We start from the raw sequence: 17,338 nt of genomic DNA, 5'->3' as shown, positions 1-17,338 counted from the left end.
AAGAGGAGTACATTTAGCAGAAAGAGAGATGAGTTTCTCTTGTGCCTTACATGTAGAAAAACAGCAAAAAGGAAAAAAAATTAAAAAATACAAAGTACAAGTATATATACTCAAACCCATGAATTCTTTAAGATGAAAACAAGAAGCAAGAGAATTTATTTTTCATACTTGAAATTGATTTTCAGTCTCAGAAAATCCCGAGAAGTGCTGAATAGGTCACGTTGTGACAGCAAAAACATCTAAAAACCAAGTATGGTTTTATTTACATTCGAGGAGCTCCAAAGATTAATAGTTTTATTTTTTTTAATCCTTCACAAGTCACATAAATCAGAAAAGCACACACAAGGCTTTCATCAAGATAAAGAACTAGTTCTAGTATTCAGATTGCCTTAACAACATCTATGGGGCCAGCAAGCCAGTGACAGCTGGGTCCCTCCCCAGGTCAAATTAACCAAGAGATAGTATGCAACAAGTTGGTTGCTTTTGTTTAGTCCCACACCTCTTCCTACCACAGCAGTCCTGGCACTGGAATGTGTAAGGCACAAGAAAGCACCAAGGAACTCTGAGAAAACAAGCTGGTTGCCAACAGCAAAAGAATACAGCTGCCAGGTTTGCACAACTAACATTTTTACCCAGCCAAGCTCTGCTTTAGTGGTGGCTGAATTGCCACCTGGGTCCTCCCTAGCTTGGGTTCAGGTTTGCAGTCAGGTGTAACCATCCACAAGGTGGATGGCAGCACCACCAGGAGGTGGATTTAGGTTACATTGCAGACTGCTGCTGCTCTTTCTTCCACACTCACACTGCCCAGCTTCCTTCCAAAAAATACTGGCAAGGAGGTTTGCGGGAGCACCAGAGCACCACTTCAGGCAGATTCTCCACATCTCTCTGGTAACTGGTATGACAAGATGATGTCCCTGCCTGAAAAAACTACGTTCATACACAGTGGGAAGATTGAGGACCTAGCACAGCATGGCTCAGCAGCTGGATGCCTTTGTGCCTTATTTAAGCACAATCACAGCTAAGAGCAGGAAGGATGCAAGAGACAGGACTTAAGCCAACATCTGTTGTAATTGACCAAGTGAAAATATCTGGCCTAGTACAAACATGACTGCTTTCACTGTACAAGCACAGAGAAGAAAAAAACTCGCCCATCTCTAATGAGTGGTGTTTGGATTTGCAGACATCTTAAATTTTCTAGATAAGGTGAATACTACTGCATAGCAAAGTTTGACTTCATTTACAATAGGTATGCTTACTAAAAAAAAAATCAGCCCCCCTCTGCAGATGCTACAAATATCATGGACCATTGAGGCCAATTCTTTACTGTGTAAAAGTCTAATACAAGCTTGCTGCAGTGAGCTTAGAAAATTCAGGAAGAGCCAGACTTGACTAAATCTTCTCACCAAATTGCTGTGCCAGGGCAACTAGCACCCAGCCTTTGCTGAAGCTGATTCACCCCTGTGAAAGCAGAATCCATCTGTTCTGTCCTTCAGGCAGTCTCTATCCCAGATTAAATTGCACTGAGCTCTAGTCATGTGTTTTCTAAAATCTTTTGTAAGATTTTTTAAGATAAGCAGAGCCTAAAACCGGAGAGCTTAGAACTTAGCTAAAGAAAGCAGCTGCTGGGTATTTGTATTTTAACCTGTCAGAACTGCAAACTTTTCTTTGGTGGGTTAATTGGTTGTTTTTTGCCTTTTTCCCCCCCTCATTTAATAGGTTGAGTTCTTGCTCAAAAAAAAAAAAAAAAAAAAAAAAAAAAAAAAAAAAAAGGCTGTTTTGAAGTCTGATGACACTGGAAGAAAATCCTTGGCTAAATCAAGGCTACAGAACATGGCTTTGACAAAAGGCAAACAACTCCTCTGAAGCAATCCTGCCTTTATAAATGGAAATTAATTTTATTAAGTATGATGTTTATCTCACATTGTGAAACCTTGCACTCCAATTAGAAGGACACAGCTTTGATCCTGCACAAGGATCACATTCAGTGGAGTTCTGAGACAGAAAAATGATGTTCAGCTCTATCTACAGAGCACAGCGCCCCATGCTGTCTTCATAATTCACACAGGCAAAGCACGGGGGTGGTCACATTAGTATTTCAGAGTAGAAGTTGTCTGTATAAATGCAAAAACTCAATGGCTCGTTACATGAAATTATGGGCACACATGATCTTCAGACACTATTATTAGGAGAAACTGGGCTCACTTCTCCAAAGACTTGTAAATTAATAGCCCTAGTGCACTGAGGTTTAGTGTGTTGAACCTCTCTTCAGGGATGGCTATTGCCATTAACACCTACACATTCTTCCCCTCTGTAACACCAAGCTACAGCCCAGCCCTGCCCATATCTGCAGTGGGACAGTTTGCTATGCCACTTGGTGTAAGGACATGCAAAGAATAAATAAGATACTTACATTCAGAACATTTAATTATCTCTTCATCCTGCTCCTCTGTAGTCACTCCCTTGTGAGCAGGGCTGACATAGCAGCTGCCTTTACTGGCTTTTTCTTAGTCATGACACACTGTTCTCTTGTTCTTTTTGAGGAGCAACCAAGTAGTGTGCAATCAACACTACTGGGGCTCCATGACAGCAGATACAAGTTTGCTCTGTTTCCCACACTTTCTGCAGTCATGCTCTTCCTCTTTGTCTGCATGTGTTCACTTACAGCCTTGTCCTACATTCTCCTACCCCATACCCTGCACTGTCATCCATGCACCTCACCAGACATCCAGGCTGTAACCACATTAATTTATTGATTGCGGCAATGCAGCAGTGCACCTGGAACCTAAACTTCAACCTAAGAGTGAGTCCCTCTACACACATATCCACATTACATCTGCTCAGAAGGCTATGGTTGGCTCAGGAGATAGGCTTCTCCAGCCAGGACATAGCTGTGGCAAACAGACACACAGTAACTGGGGCAAGCCTAGCCACAGTGATAAGAAGTTTCCTAATTTAGTCTCTCCTAAGCATTTGACCTCCCTGCCAACTACAGCCCAGCCTTAGGGCTCAGAAGGTGTGGTGCTGCTTACCCACAACTCCTGTAACACAGCATCTCTTAGCCACCCGAAAACACTGAATTTCTTAGCAAGTGCTTTTGCTGGTGAAAAGAAGGCGCATTAGATGAACAAAAGCTCTGGTATTTCTGAGTGAAGAACATGATCCTGCACCTCTCACAGAGCAAGAGGTGGGGCTGGGAGTGTCTATTGGGCTAGGAACCCTTCCAGGATCAAAAAAAACAGATTTGAACTGTACTGGTGTGAGGTCTGCAGTGGAAGTAAGTGCAGCAAAGCTTCCTGGTCACAGCAACTTGCCACAAGTGTCTTACATCACCCTCTGCCCCACCTTTGAACTGCATTTTGTCCAAGAGAGCCAAAGGGAGAGTCAGTGCAATCTGGGTGCAAACACACGTCACCTAAATAGCAGGTTCAGAGAGTGACAAAGTAAAGCAGAAGATCTGCTCTTCTACACATAGTGCATTTCAATTTTGGAAAAACATCTGGTGCCCCTACATCTCTGGGACCACTAAATTCAGCAGCCCTCTGCCCCTCCCAACAGCTGTCAGCAATCCAAGGGCACACCTGTAAGCACAAGATTTACTCCACGCTCAAAATCCAAACAAGCTGCCCCTCATGGCAATGTTTCATTCTGAGTGCAGCAGCAAAAGCAGTATGAAACAAAAGTTAATCTGCCATGAGCTATCCTAAATAGTAGAAATGACCAAGTGACTATAAATCTTTGGTCTTCCAGAGACTAGTTCAGTTTTAGGTGAAGTGCACATCATGAGGGCAGCGAGTTACCCAAAGTAAGTGGAATCAGGACTCAGTTGGCACGTCAGACAGCAGCTGTCAAACTGGGAACTGAGGAATCAGTAGCAAATACAGCCTTTTCATGGAATCACCAATTTGCATTTTATTACAAGTTTAATTCATGCCCTTCCTCTGGTGTTGCTCTTAACCTCACTTGTATCTTTACACAGATATGAGCAACATTTCTGTACAGCCTTGAACGAGCAGGGTGCTCACACCCAGCCCCTGATCACTGAAATGACTGCAGTAAGGGGAGACCAAGCTGTGTGCTGGGCACAGCACAAACACACCCTCCACTGCTCTAGTCTGTGGCTGGTTGACAACTCAGAGCAGCAGCACAGTGCAATGGACAATCCAGCTATGAATCCAAGAGATGTGTACAAAATATGTGTAACTGACTAATGAAAATTAGAGCAGCAGAATGGTCAGCTTTCTAAATGCAGTTGTATTCAGCTTCTATAGTTCTCAGCTTCTCTTACCTGTATATGTCTCAGCCTGACATCCAAGAGAGACTGAAGACTAAATCTCTTTATTAACAATATTATTAATATATAGATGCATGACTAAGGCATTCTAATGAAAAGGTATGCAAGCACTTCAAGAGTGTAGAATTGGTCATGTAGGAAAAGAAACTTAGTCTCTTTGTAATTGCATCATTTTTTATCTTACCAAAGTCAGTTAATTTACTTGTAATTAACAAATACTGACAGTCACGTCCAGGCTAAGGGTTCATCTTAGTATGGTTTAATACAGATAAAGAGTTGGGGGGTAGGACAGTCTGCAGGACCATGCCTATCCTCTGCTGCCTGCAAAAGAAGTCACATCCTACCTTATAACACTGCAATAGAAGTAGCAGTCTTCTCCTTTCCTTTAGACCTTTTCAGTCATAAGAAATAATGCAGAAGATTCAGTTAGTTCAACGCTTCAGCATTTGACAGTACATTCAGGAACCTGATAGTCATCCTACAAGAAGAGAAATGAAAAGCACCAGTTAGTCATTGTACATTTTGGGCAATATATCACATGCTTTAAAATGCTGATGCCTGGTAAAGCCATGCCGCTAAACAATAATTAAATTACCAACAATCAAATATGAAAGGCTATATTTACTTACTTTTTTTTTTGCTTCCAAGGTGAAATGCACAAGCAATATTTTGGTTACAACATTCTGTAAATAATTTAAATCCCCTTTGTCAAACAAAAGTTCATGTGAATGCATGGAAACAAAGCTCCGGGCATGTCAGGCTGCACCAGCCATGCCTGGTACAGAACACAGCATCAAGTGTTTAAGGAAAGGCAGCCTGGTACTAGTTTGAACTTAGAAATGCAGGAGAAGCCCGTGGGAGCAAAGCAGCAGTGCTGTAGGCCAGGATGCTGGTGCTCATGAAAGACACATCAGGAGTACCCTATCTACCATCTGTTTTGTCTCATTTCCCTGAATAGGCTTTAAAAAAAAATCTTGTCTCGGAAGGACTCACACCTAGTGTTACCTTTTATTAAGTAAAGACATTCTAGCTACATCTATCTTCACACCTGCATCACTGCCACACGAGGCAGCTCTTCCTTCACAGCAATTCAGCTAACGTGTTCTGTCAAAGTTTAGAAACTTCTTTCTTTCAGTTCCAACTCACTTGGCATGTTTAACCTCCTTTCAAAAAAAAGCAAACTTCCCAAAACCACAAGCACACATATACAAACACATCACTCCTTGCACATCCCCCCTCATCACCACTCACAGCCACTGTCCAAACCAGTGGCACCTGTGCTGGTAGTGGCACATTGCCACCACATTTGACAGCTATAGAGTGATGGGACCAAATGAACAATTTCTGTCTCTGGTTGCTCCAGAGTTTTGGATGGCTACTTTCAGGGAAAAGACACTTCTTATCATCCAGAACTTCCTCAAAGCTTTGGTGAGAGAAGACATGGTGATCTTTGTCCCAGCCTGTAAAGCTAGAAGCATGATCTTAAACACGTGATGGAACACAGTGGAATCACACCAGGTAAGAATTAAAGTTTTCATTCTAAATTAGTAAGTAAACTGGCATTCAGAGCATGTCACATACCAATGTTTGTACACACAAACACACACACATACACACACACACACACACACACACACACATTGTTCTAATCCTACACTCTTTACAAATGCCTAAATCAGCCTCCTAGGGGTTAACTGTCTTCATAAACATAAACAAGTAGCACTTGAAGAGGAAATACAGGGTCTGTCTATGTGAGAAGGGAAAGGGGGGATTTGGTGGAAGACCTCACAGGCTGGAAAGATAAACCATAAGCGCAACATCTCCGAAAAATGAGAAATCCAAGAGCCCCAGGCTTAGGTGAGCTTTCAACTAGTATTCAGTGCTCTTAAGTTACCTCAAAGAAATGAGAGTCAATTTCTTCCCCACTCTAACAATTCCACAATACTTTAACCTAAACTTTCAGCTATTTTTATAAAATATGAACTTGTTTAAGCTGAATATTAGCTATTCATGATACCATAAAAATGCTTCTCTTAAATTCAATGAGAGTGCAAAGATTATTACAGGTACCTTCATTTACATAACATTAAAAACTGTAATGTATTAGGGAACTTGAGATAACAGAAAACAAATTATATTCTCAGAGCTGTATATTCACAGATAACAGAAATTACCATGATCACTGTATTTCTGTATAACCTCTTGCTCTACACTTCTGTAGAAAGCACTTTCCTGTGAAAATTCTTATTATTTCAAGACTCCAGCCTTCTTCTTCAATATGTTCAGTTGATAGCTAGACATCCAGGACCACTGTTCAAGGGTACAACAAAACTGACTTTCAAAATCCTACTACCACACCCAGCAAGCCATGTCCCCACGACAAGGTGTCGAGATAATTAATTTTTTTCCTCATGGGTTAATTTTGTTCCAACAGCTTTAATTTTTACACATTGTCCCATAGCTAGAAGAAACACTCTGTGTAACTCAGTTGAAGGAAGTGCTTATGCCCACATATGATCCAGACCAGTTTGAAAACACATGAACCATACAACACTGAAGGCCAGGACCATGACATGGCTCTAACTCCAAGATGAGCTAAGTGGCAGCTTTGTAGAAGTCACTCCTCTTTTTCTGATGAGAGGGCTGAACAAAATTCAGAAACATTTAGGGCGTTAAGATTTATCCCATACATTACAATTTTCCATGCTAGATGGAAAGAATGCTTCACTTATGCTTTTTACCCCAAACAAATCACAGCATAGATGCATACATAATCATCTCACTCCTACACATCCAAACCCAAACAAAACAAAAAAATATTAGGCTGCACACTCATTTTTTCCTGTAAAGCGAGAACAAACCACACCTAACAGGTATTAATGAAAACATCAAACAATAGAAAACATTCTGACACAATGGGGACTTTAAAATATATGGAATACTGTGAGCAAAATTCGAATTACTATGAAACTGATTCATATAATTCATAACAAAAGTAACTGTTCTTCTAAACTGCCTTGCAAATAACAATCTAGATTCATTCCCAGGCAGAAAACTGACTCAGGGATTAGCTCAGTTGAGTGCTAAGCAGAAACAATCTAAAAAAACCAAACAAACAAAAGGCAGAAACTAAAACATAGCGAAATGGCTAAGCAGATATACTGCATATACAGAGGGAGTATGTTTGCAAATGAATTTTAATCTTTACAGGAAGCCTTGATTTTATATTTAAACAAAGCTTGGGTGCAACAGATTATTTCTTAAATTCCCAAAGACGGTTTAACTTTTTCTTTTTTTCTCCCACAGAAAGTCTGCATACTTTACAGCATGCTCCAGCTTAACAATTTTCCACAGGCAGGTAACACACACATTTCATTTTCTCCCCTTTTCTATTTTAATATTGTTCAACACCTCCTCCCACCCAACTCCTCCAACATTCTCCAGCAGACAGATTCACCTATCTAAGGAGGAATTTATGCTGCTCTGCAAAGACACCAGCCCCCTCAACTGCAGGGACATGGCTGGATAACATATTGACATATGCCTCAGATACTGTGACACAGGCTGGGAAGCTGGCTAAAGATGCACTGCATAGCTCCAGGAGGGGAGTTACATTCTTGCTGGGAAGGAGACATTATTTCAAAACAAATTTGAAGGTAACCTTTCCATAGTAGAGACACTACCTCCCAGTAAATACATTTTAAATTTTCAGACAGAAAGCCTGTCAGTAATCAAAAGCAATGTTCAATCTTAGTATACTTCGCTGGCCTAAGTTTTCATAATTGCTAAAGGAAATAACTAAGGTTATATCTGCATGGCAGAAAGCACCATGCTAATTAACCCTGCAGAGACACTAATTAATCTGGGCAGGGCGCCATGATAACGTGACTGACTACTCTGTGGCCTCGGGAATCTCCAGATGCCAACGTATCATGACAGTGGGTCATACGCACACCCCTAAGCAGTCTCTTTCACATGAGTCTCACACCAGAGATGGAGTCCCCACAGACGGGGGTGTTTCCTCTCAGGAGCTGTCATACCACTCTCTTACTTAAGTTTGACCTCCTGCAGACAATGCTGAGCTCTATTTTGCACTAATTCTTGGATAGCAATATGATCTGTACTGCAGAGAATCCTAGGCTGCTAAGAGGAAGAATATGACAGGGTTTATCTAAGGCCAGTCTCCTTGGAACCAGTACAAAAGGTGCAGGACATCATCTTGGAGGAGCTGAGTATAATGATGGTGGTGATCATCTGCCAACCCTCCAGCTGCACCCTACAACAATTTAACTTCTCATCTCCCTCAAACACTCCTATACCTGCTGGCATAATGTTCCAGACTTAGTAGGTTCTAGCTAGTAGATAATGGAGCTGCTGTTAGCACATTTAAAACAAAAAAGTTAGGCTGCCAAAGCAACCCCACATCCTTCCTTTCAGCATTCTGGTGATAAAGATAAGTCTTGCACTAAAGCCAGAACACCTTATCTGCTGTACCTGATGCCACCTCTTGGTACAGAGAACAGCTCTTCACGTACTGCAAATGGACTTTGAGCTTCTTGTAACTTGTTAAAATACACACCATAAAGAAGAATGTACCCAGCGGGAACTTGAAGTGCCTGTCCCCACACGAACTGATTTTTGAGCAGCCATAGAGAAAAGGGCAGCAGCAAGAGAAAAGTGCTGCACAATACAACCTGCAGCAGGAGCTGCAGAAGGGTCACCCACATGTGAAAATGGGGCATTCCCAAGACAATCCTCTTAGCCTAGGGCTTTAACAAGGGCCTCTTGCAAGAAACACAGACCTTCTGAGAAGCACAGATCCATGAATTTATGCATGAGTTACTTTAGCGAGGGTACCTGCAGTTGCTGGTAAATGGGAGACAGCAGCCCAGCTAGAACCTGGCAGGCAAGACTGGCTTCTCGAGTTTCAGGCAAATGTCACAGCGTGAGAAAGGGCAGCTTCACCTTGGTCCAGGGTTTCCACTATAGCCATCAGAAACCAGTGACTGGTTTCAACAAGTGGCTTACTTCTTCATGTGGCAAAAGGACAGAGACAACTGTTAGTCCAGTATAAAGTGTGCTGCACTGAGACAGGAGAAACACATTGAATAAGCAGCATCAAAACCCTCTTAAGCCTTTTATGTTCTCATCAGAGCAGACAAGACCTCAAATAAGTCTGCCAGGTCCAGTAGGAATGAATACAAACCCTACTGTAGAAAGCTTATCCATTAATTTACAAAAAACAAAATTGCATCTGAGAAGTAGAATAGTTCTCACACTCAAAATAGATCAGGTCATGAAAAATGGCGAGGTGTCATAAAAGCCACATTGACTACCTGATTGCTTTCAAAAACAGTTACGATTTTTTTTCACAAGCATCTGATGTGTATGCAAGTTTCAGACTGACTAATAAAAGGTTGTCTCCTTCAAAACATTTTTTTTTTACTTAAAGGCTAAGTGTTTGTGAGTTGTACATGGTACAAGTGACAATTTATGTAAACATTTTAGGGGTTTGTTTCATTTTGTCTTTTGTAAAAGTCCAGATAATGGCAAAACAGTAAAACCCATCAAGTCAGGTGATACCCTTCCCTGTACCCTAGAAGTCCAGATACATGTCCCACTTCTTCCTCCAGAAACTTCCCTATACAAACTGTGAGGTTCATCATAGGCTTTCTGAATGGAGAGCTTTGCTTGGCAGAACAACCACTGTCATTGCAGTTTTCAGCTGGCAAACAGCAACCTAAGCTTTAACCAGAAATGGGCAAAACTGTGAGAAGAACCAGCACAAATACCCATTCTAACAGCCAAAGATGCTGGCATAGGTGAACTTTCACTGACACTGCTAGAGCACACACAGATTTTCTATTTATCCCATCTGCAGGGATCCACTGCTCATGGATTTCATTGCCCATATGCAGGCCTCATGTCTAGAGAGTAAGAGGAGGTGAAGTCATAAGCACAGCCCAAGTTCTGGTTCAAGGGACAGAAGACTCCTTTTTCACAAGCCCCTTTCTACAGGTAGACCAGAACAATTCATTGTTCTCTGTCTCCAAGACTAGGATATCAAACCTCAGGTGGCCCAGATTTAAAAAATGAATGCATTTCCTGGGAGCCTAAAGCAGCATGGACTTCACAAGGGCAGTTTAGTTGAGATATTTGATGTTAGGCAAGGAATGTGGGAGAAGGTGTCACAACTGAAGCAGTGGTGTGAAGTTACCCAAAGGTGGTTCAAGAAATAAGGAAAAATGGGAGGAACTTCATCAACAGATCATCTTTGCTTAACATTTCTCAAGAAATCAGGTGAGTCCTGTACTATATCCCTTATCCAAGGATAGTCTTTGCTTTTTCACATTATCATATCATGACACACCTCTGCCAAGCAGTAACAGGCAAAAACAATCTGTGCTTGCTTCCTTAAAGAGAGAAGAGATTAGGAAAGGGCATGAAGGTCATCCTTTTGTCTTGCAATGAAAAGGAACTAGGAAGGTGGAGGATGAAACTGAAAGGGATCATAAAACACTATCTTGCTTGCATGGTTCCCGGGTCAGACAGCTTCTCACCTGCTGTGGCACACAGATATGTTGACACAGGCTCATGCTGCTTCTGCCACAGCTTCCATCCACACTGGACAAGCAGAAGGAGGGGGCAAAAGGTCCTGCCAGCTTTTAAAAGGCAGACACTTCACCAAGTAATTTTAAACTTCAAAATTAAGTTAAAGAAATAGAGTGGATTACTGTTATCTTTAGAAACAGTAGTAACCTTCATGGGCCAAAAAATAGAATTTCAAGTGACAGCAGCAAACCTTCATAAGAACTCCAGTGTTTCGTCTGTCTGTTTCCCAGTCCTCATAGAAAATGAAAATTTTGAATGAAAAAATATTGGCCAGTTGTCAAATTTCACACAGCTATAGCCAACAATGAAACAAATGTAGGCAGTTGATCTGCTCTAGAACCACTCCAAGAGCCTGCGTCTTGGGAAATCCATATTTCACATATCCATCTCTGTATCTAAGCCTGGAGGCTGAAGCTACCTCTTCTCTGGGACAGGTACATCCTGAAGGCTTCAAGCTGGAAGGAAAAAAAGGGAACAGGACTCAAGTTCTCTGGCACCAAGGCAAATCTTGGACCAGGTCACCTGGCTTTGCAGCTCAGACTTTCTATCCTAACAGATGGAATTTTTGGAAGGGATATGGTAGACTGGCCTCCCAAACCCAGCACTGTTTGGGAATGACGCCCAAGACCTATCACACAATCCTGTAGTAACTATGAGAAATTTTCAGTACTGAACCAAACTGAGAATAAGCCTCTGTCATATTTTCAGCCAAAGGCTTTGAAAATGAATTAGTGAATCCCAAGCAAACAACCACTGTAAGTTCTTATGCCTTCAGGAGCACTATGTTTCATATGAGGGGAGGTAGACAAAGCCAAGCATTTCCAGGGATTCAGTGATCAGGAAAATTAAGTAAACCCGCACATGGTCTCCAAAGGAGAGCACAGATTATTCTCTAGAGTCTCACCATTAGCTCTTGAGAGAACTGCTTTCCTCAATTTCATTTCAAGCCCTATCACCCTACAAGACACTTCATCGTGTCTCTCAAAAATGAAGTAGGAGACTATCTGGATCCTAGTTCTAACATAAATTAGGAAGACTAGATAGGAGAGGTCAATTGTGTGACATGCAGTGCTTGTCAGATGTCCTTTGCTGAAACTGTTATCGCAGCTAGCACATTTAGCAATGTCACAGATTAGAAACTCCAGAAAAAAAGGCATCACAAGCTGCAACATTCTCATCCCTTCTGCCTCAAAAAATAAGTATGGAGACTGTCGTGACAGCCATAATTCCGCATGCAATAAAAACACACACAAGTTATATACACACACTAAACACTTTATTTTCAGGCTCCAGCCCGCAGACATTAAGGCTGTAACCCAGCAGCCTAATCTCTCAAACTAATCTGGGGGGAAACACGCAGGTGAACGGTGGGATCTCCAACGTGTTTCTTTAAGCAGCCAGAAGCGTCGGAACACGAAGTTTCAAACATGCTCTTTACCCAACAGATGCCATAAAACACGCGTGTCACAGAGCACAGCGCCCGGAACCGATCCCGCCCGCGGAGCTGCCGGCTCTCCTTCGCAAGGTCAGACAGCAGCAAAAGGCGGGGGAGGCGGAGCACGGCGTGGAAAAAAAAAAAAAAAAAAAAAAAAAAAGAGAGAGATGGAAAAAGCCAGCGCAAGCTTTGCAACACTGCTTTATCATGTCAACCTGAAGGGCTCGGCCTGCCGCGGGTACTCGGGGTCACCGGGGATTAAACATCGCCCACTTAATCGCCGTCCCGCCGCGGCTCCCGCCTCGCAGGCTTTGCCTTGAGCGGGGCTGCTGCGAACACTTCATCCACCAGAAACAGGATCCGACGGAGGGGTTTCTCACACAAGCATGCGAACGCTCTCTCCGCAATACTTCCCCGACATTAAATGACTGCCATTCAAAACCAAATCGCCACTTCAAGCCGCAAGTACTCTCCCGTTTAGGTATATTTTAAATAGTCCACTCGACACCGAAACCTACTCAGTGACACAAACCAGATCAGATTCCACTATTGCATGAAAAAATTAAAAAATAAAAAAGGGGAGGGGAATGGGAACCAAAACTCTGAACTTACAGGGCTGTTAGTCCACCGTTCTCTCTAGCACACCGTACACCATTGAACTGCAATGCCTGAAACAGTAACTTGACCTCTCTGGGAAGGTGGGCGGTATTATACAAGCTGAAACATTAGAAACATGCATAATTACTCTGGGTATTTGCCACACATTCTTTCATCCATGAACAAATATGAATGGAAAAGTCACACTGACACTTCAGTCTTATATTATGTCCAAAGCATCAGCTAAGAAGATTTTTCAGGAAGCCCTGAGAGAACAAACTTTTTTAGAGAAGGAAAAATTTTCTTTGGACTGAAGCTGTGCATGTTACAAAGAAACGCTGACAGTGCTGGCAGCTCAAAACCAAGACAGCCCTGGGCTACACCATGGATTTTCATCTTCCTGTCCCACCACTGACCTATAGTGTCACTTTGTTCTCCTCTGACCGCACTCACCGATTGAGCCAACAGATGCAGCACCACTGAGGATGCCTGCCAGAACACCTCAGCTCATCATCTGCCCCCGTTCCTGCATGTTGTCCTCTCCTACACCTGTGCAGTACCTGCCTGTTACTCAGCAGGCAACAACACTCCTCTCTCAGACCAAGGACCTTTGGCAGTCCACCCACGGGGCTGGCTGGGCTGAACACACTGCTTGAAGGACAAACAGGGCAGGCGAATCAAGAGAAGCCACCACGCTTGCTTGCTTCCAGCTGCACCAGCAACCGCAGCTCACATCTCAGCTGCTTGTGCTTCTGGCAATAGCCCCTTTACAGCAAGCATAGGGAGCATCATCACTGCACACAGGCCAGGAAAGCTGCATTCACCTACTGCCTTTGGGTGGCAGAACCCCACGACAATGAATTACCGCAAAACAAAATTCACAGATGGAGCCTACTGAAATGCACAACACTTTTCAGAACTTTTGGGGCTGTTTCATAAAAGACAACACAAACTGCAATTTGTTTTTTCCTTACTAAGGAGAAAATGCAGTTCTGGAATGCAGAAGAACTGTGCATGCATGTTTAACTACTGTGTTATACACTAAGTTCTGTTCCTCAAAATAAAGACCTAGCCACACTTCTGCAAGTGAGATGCAGCAATGCCTACAGTTGCTGTGATCCCAGTTGCCCCTGAACTTCTTTTGCAAGTAATATGTTCATCCCCTTTCTGCAACAAAACACTTCCCATGCTTCTTTGCCACAAATAAATATGGAATACACAGTATTTATTTCAGCTAATCAATCCCTCATGCACTAGAGACAACGCATGCATTTGGAACACTGTACCATCAGAGAGACATTCCAGAACAATTCTTCCATTTTGTATTTCAAGCAGCCCATTTCCCCCTGTCTCTTCTCCATCTCTATACATTTCCTAAACCTTTGAATATAAGGAGTGTATATGGTGAAGTACTTCCCAATATATGTAAGTCAGATTTTGCAGTTTCCAAGATCTCTTTCCTCTTTATGCAGGATAACTATACACATGAGGGAACATGAGCTGCTGCAACAACCACACAGAAGCGAACTTAAGAGCAAAGTTTTTACATGTGTATGTGAAATCTTGATATATGAAAACTGGTCAATGTCAAGTTATTAAGATCACGAGAGCAGAATCTGCTGGAGATGTTTTATGTTAGTTTTAAAACTGTTTTTGCAAATAGTGGCATACTTTGAGGTTAAACCTTGCATACTTCCTTACTCACTTCTGATAACTGCAAAGTTTAGAGTTTCTCCTCCTCTTCTGTATAACCTAGAATTCAATTCAAAGATGACACCAGAATCCTCTTGATTATGGCCTATAGTATCAATTCAAAATTTCTGAGCTATAAGATGAAAATTCTTCAAGTCAATTCAAAGTGGATCGTGGCCAAAAGAAGATGCGCATTTCAGCACAGAAATTGCTACAGAGCAAAGATCCCAGTTTGCATCAGATCCTGGTTAGAATAATTTAATTACCACTATATAAGAGCAGGAATTTCTCGAGTCTTTTTCAGTATTTGCTTTTCCAGTAAATGCAAGGGAAGGGAAAAGTCAACAGTATACTTTCAAGACTCCAATTTAGAAGTGGTTTGATAACAACCTTCCCCAAGTCATTCTCCTAGGAAAGAGCTATTAGAGCACAGAGCTAATTAGGGCTTGTCAGTTAAGCTCTTTCTCCTGCTTTGTTCAGAAAACCTAGACAAATAGCTTATCCCATGGACAGACCTGGGGGCCTTTCACAAATATTTTGTATTCCAGTGCAAGCTTAGGCACATTACATAAACATCTGGAGTACCCACTAAAATGTGAACACCTCCCCCTCTGCCCTGCAGAGTCTTCATGACACAGTTTCATCAGTGACAGAAAGAAAACAGTATTAAAGAGGGCTTCCATCCCAAAAGACTGTTGTAATCTATAGCCTGTCTGTACATACACGAGGGTTTTGGTGAAAAGGGAGGAGGGGAAATTCAGGTGCATAAACAAGCTTTCCAGTCTTCCTTATCACTGCTTAACCTCCAAGAGAAAGAAAGCACCTTGTATCATTAATAGAAGACCTGGAGACTAGACTGCTCTGGGGGGGAATGGAAGTGAAAATCAGGCATGGTCATCTGTTCCCTGGATGTGCAGTACAGTTTGGAAGTGTTTTGAGCATCCAGAACCAAAGACAATACCAAGCCACCCCAGTGTACTCTGAGGCTGCTGCAGACCACAAGCACAAAGGAAAACAGACACTGTATGAAACAGACTTCTACAAAAGCTCCCAGCTGTGTTGACTATGCCAGTGCCCATAATTAATAAACCAGTTACTCACAGTGTAGCAGATATTTTGACAGACCATTTCACAGTGTTGCTGGATTGCAGCCAACAAGCTATTTGCTTTATGCACCGAACTATAAGCAGGGAAAGGCTCACAATCCTCTCTGGGACACTTTTCCCAAACTCCTAAAACAGCAATGTCAGCACCTTCAGCTTCGACTTCAAAGATGACAGTAGAATTAAGCTATCAACCTACACAGCAGTGATACTTTGCCATACATTTCAGCAACTGTGTAATAGGTAAAGCTTAGTTACCTCACAGCATTCCCTTAGCAAAACCAGGGAAACACAGTATTTGTCTTCACTGAAGCTCCATAGGAGCACTGAAAACTCCTGGTGAGATAAAGGCAGCAGCAGAACCCTCATGATAAACTGTCATTCACAATTTATTTCAATGGGTAATTAATTATGTGGTTTAAAAATACACAAAATCAATGCATGTGTTAAGCATAAAAGAAAGAGCTAGATGCTCTAAGATCTCATTTCAAAGCAAGGCAGTATTATTCTGCTAATCTTTCGGGAAAACTAGCATGGATACTCTAGTCCAGTGTGATTAACACAGGAATTCAAGACTCTCTTTTGACCTTCCACAGAAATCTCAGGGGTCAAGAGTTTGTATGTGTTGTGCTACAATGCTAATATCTGTGCTACCAACAAAAGCCTCTTTAACAGTAGGACCAACAAGTTTTTTGGGGAAGGATTCTCTGTACACAGTCTTTAAAACTGCCATAAAAAATCTACCCAAGTGCAAAATTACTCTCCTACAGTTAATTGCAATTTCATTTTTGCTATTCAGTCGGAAAAAAACTGTTCACAGATCTACTTCCATGTTTTGTTTTAAACAAATACCTATAACTTTATTAGCAACAAAAGACTGATTTCTTAGAGTAATGGCTAATGAACAAGATGAAGCCAGGACATCACCCACCTACCCCCCAGCCCTGATCTCCAAAGGCGCTGGACGAAATGAGAACAGAGGGTGAAAATTTAAATCGCTCATCTTACTTGGTATAAATAGCCTCAGGATGGCCAGCGTTAAGCCATGAAAAGAGACCATCAGATGCATTTTTTCTCCTCATTCTTACCCTTTGCAATCTGAGAAGAGTGAAAGGGGACACCAGCTAGCAAAAAGGCAGCTAATTAATTCCTCCTCACCCAGGCTCCTCAAAGCTTCTATCTGCAAAGTACCCGCTGATGGAAAATTTTAAGAAGGCATCTAGATTCATTCTGAAAAGTGCCATTAAAAGAGACAAAACCAGTTTATAACATTTTGCCTATCAGGACCGAAGAAAAAAGCATCATCACCTTTGCCTACCTTATTTTAAGCCTGGTTATTTTTCAGAGCACAAACTCACATCGCATAGCAATTCTGATAAGAGGTCAGCATGCCACAGGCACAGATGCTTTCAAAAGGATTATTTAACATGTAGGAAGCCCTCAGGCCCTCACATCATCTCTTAGGTTTCACTGTGATAACTGAATAAGTTGTCACAGGGCAGAAATGTCTTTCTGTAAAGGCAGAATACAGAACACACAGTGAAGGTGACATCCCAGTTTAAGATAGAGGCCACTGAAGAACTTTAAAGCTAGGGAAGCAGGACTCCT

General features: G+C 42.1%; 1 protein-coding gene across 2 annotated transcripts in view; it reads right to left on the bottom strand.

The window, feature by feature from the left end:
* The window catches only part of KANK1 (KN motif and ankyrin repeat domains 1), a 124,012-nt gene that overhangs the window by 87,682 nt on the left and 18,992 nt on the right, over positions 1–17,338 (bottom strand). The window contains exons 1-2 of one of the 2 annotated variants that reach the window (XM_071731516.1): positions 12,951–13,049; positions 4,636–4,769 (exon numbers count right to left, since the gene is read on the bottom strand). The gene's annotated coding sequence lies outside the window, so the exon portion shown is untranslated. Of the gene's footprint in view, positions 1–4,635; positions 4,770–12,950; positions 13,050–17,338 lie in introns of those variants that run through there. The other variant, XM_071731515.1, reaches the window with a different exon arrangement.

Source organism: Heliangelus exortis, chromosome Z, assembly GCF_036169615.1.
Source record: "Heliangelus exortis chromosome Z, bHelExo1.hap1, whole genome shotgun sequence".
Taxonomy (NCBI): Eukaryota; Metazoa; Chordata; class Aves; order Apodiformes; family Trochilidae; genus Heliangelus; species Heliangelus exortis.
This window is presented reverse-complemented; position numbering and strand designations above follow the sequence as displayed.